Source organism: Propithecus coquereli, unplaced genomic scaffold (assembly GCF_000956105.1).
Source record: "Propithecus coquereli isolate 6110/MARCELLA unplaced genomic scaffold, Pcoq_1.0 Scaffold42, whole genome shotgun sequence".
Taxonomy (NCBI): Eukaryota; Metazoa; Chordata; class Mammalia; order Primates; family Indriidae; genus Propithecus; species Propithecus coquereli.
This window is the reverse complement of record NW_012149952.1, coordinates 1,792,041-1,794,566: the sequence shown is the minus strand read 5'-3', so window position 1 is coordinate 1,794,566 and position 2,526 is coordinate 1,792,041. Positions and strand designations below refer to the sequence as shown.

The 2,526-nt window shown below is 54.0% G+C and overlaps 1 protein-coding gene across 1 annotated transcript in view; it reads left to right on the top strand.

Annotated features, from left to right (window-relative positions):
* The first annotated feature begins 1,281 nt into the window (after positions 1 to 1,281).
* The window catches only part of ZNF180 (zinc finger protein 180), a 128,377-nt gene continuing 127,132 nt past the window's right edge, over positions 1,282 to 2,526 (top strand). The window contains exon 1 of the mRNA XM_012653232.1: positions 1,282 to 1,314. The gene's annotated coding sequence lies outside the window, so the exon portion shown is untranslated. The remainder of the gene's footprint in view (positions 1,315 to 2,526) is intronic.

The following is a 2,526-nucleotide window of genomic DNA, read 5'->3' as shown; positions in this document are numbered from 1 at the left end:
AGTTAAAAAAAAATTAGCTACCTACTTCAATTTAAGAACCGACAACACATTTAACCCTCAAACATTAGACATATGCCTGTTAAAAGGCAAATGCAAACAAGAATGCTTCTTTTACTGCTACCGTTTTCAAAATGGTAGCAAACACAACCCAACGTGAAAGGGGATATCTTGTTTAAAATACTAGTAAGGAAAAGATTAAATTATTATCTGTAGATGATTGTCTCACTGGAAAAGCCAAGAGAAGCAACTGGAATACTACAAGAATTAATAACATTTCAGTAGGTTAACCAGACACAAAACAAATAATTTAAAAAAAATCAACCACTGATAAGAAACTTTGGGGGTAGAGAGTACATTTTAAATAGCAGTAATTTGTTATTGTTAAAGGTCAGAATTTAAGTGAGGAAAGCTGCAAGAGTGCTTTGACAGCATTTTTAAAAAGCTAAAAAATTCCATCTTTTCATATAGCAGGGCTCCAGTTTTCAGCTTCCTCCCTGGTGGGCTGAAAATTAACATTACAGTTACCTCATAGGGTGACCATGCTGGTTAAGGAGATGTTAAGTGTTTAACAAACAGCCAGGGACCTTTATTTTGTCAATATTTATTGAGCAACTATTATATGCCAGGTGCTGAAAAAACATATCAGATTCCTGAAGGGTTCGGTGGGAGCTCCCTTGACTGTACAATGGGGATGTCGCCACTGTTTCACAGTCCTGCAGGGCATCTGACAGGCAGTAGGCGCTCCGGAGGAGTCCCTGCCGTTTCCATTAGATTCCGTTGTCAGGGCGACTCCGGGGCGGCGAGCCGGGGTCTGGGCCAGCCTTTCCCAAGTCGGCCACTCTCCACGCGCTGCTGCCCTGGCCTCGGCCTCCGAGTCCCGCTCCTTGTCCCAGTGTCCACCCCCAACGGACCCAGATGCTGACCCCTGCCCCACTTCGCGTCTGGCCGGGTCCAGGCCCCACCTCCCGGAGGAGCCGGAATCCCGCCCACCCGCCGTCCGCGCCGCTGAGGCTTCTGGGAGCTGTAGTTCCGGCTCGCCGAGCCCAAACGCACTTCCGGGTTCGGCTAGAAGCGCAGCCATTGTCCCGCGCGCGGAGGCTTGCTGTCGCCCCGCAACTCAGTCCTTCGCAGTTAACCCCGAGCGACTTTGCGAATGTTGACCCGACGAGGGGAGCGAATTAGCTTAACCGGAGTCGGTCGTGCGTCAGCGTCGGCGCAGGGGTTACTTAACCCGAGTTCGTCCTGCGGCAGAGCCGTGCCGGGCACCGAAGCGTTGACAGGCCCAACCTGGGCTACGGGCCCGTGGACGCTCAGGTTGGTGGGGGGCAGGGCGGGACAGCGCCGCGCGTTCGGTGTGCGCATGCGCAGGGTCTAGCTGGAAGCGGTGGTGAGTGTGGGTGGGCGACCTGGCATCTCAGCGGGCGGCGCTTTAGCGTCGGATCACCCAGGTTGCTGGAAATCCAGAGGTGGTTGCAAATTCCACGACTACGCTCTGCGCGCACGCGCGGGTGCTCGGTCAGGTGGTGCTCTAGTCTGGGGCCTGAGGATGCTCAGGTTGGTAGAAGACAGGGCACATGCACTGATGGGGTGGGGATCCCGGGAACCCCCCTCCTCCGATGCCAGGACTGTTTAGTGGAGGGCCTGAGGACGTTCAGGTCGATGGAGAACTTAATTTGAGATTGTGATTCCTGGAGGAGAGGGGCTGTGCCGCTGTCCCTGTGCTCTTAAGCAGGCGTTTGGGTAGGAAGTACGGGTGGTAGGTAAGATTCTGGACAGGTGGCTCTGGGACCCTGGAGCAGACACTGCTCTTCTTGAAGGCCTGGAGACGCTCTGGTTGGTGCAGAGACCAGGTTGGAGCTGCAGATTCCTGCTCCAGGAGGGGTAGTGTTGCTTCAGCGAACCCTTGGTGGGAATCACTGATAGCAAACTCCCAGATTGAAGGAGGGGGCGTGAGGGCCTAGAAGCAGGTTCGAGGCAGAGTACGCCCTGCACATGCTTGAGGATGTCTGAATGGGAAGCAGGAAATTGGACTGATAATCCTCGGACCCCTGGAGGCTCCTGCAGAACTCTAGGGCATTCAGGCTTGGTGGAGACACTGGATTGAAGGTATAGACTCTGAGCCCCGGAAGGATAGAGCTACAAGAGCTGCCATCAGATGGATAGCTGCTTGGGGAGGAAGCAGGGTGCTACCAACGTCATTATGAAGCAGGTGTTCTGGGACTTCTGCTTGAGCTACTCTGCTTGCAGGCATGAGAATGCTCAGGTTGGTAGCGGGGCAGAGTCTGGGCTGCATTTGGGCCTGGAAGGAGCTGGCTCTGTACAACACTCAGGCCTTCATATTTGGGCGAGAGGAGGCCAAAGGGCCTAGTTCCTCTGGGAGCTGTTCTATCAATGGGCTTGAGCAGCCCCAGGCTGGCAGGTGCCCAAGTCCTGGGGCTGATTCTGGAGCTCTGTGCTCAGGCTACTGTTTAGATATGGTGATATTCTGGCTGCAGGCAAGTAGTGGAGTGGGTGACCCCAGAACCC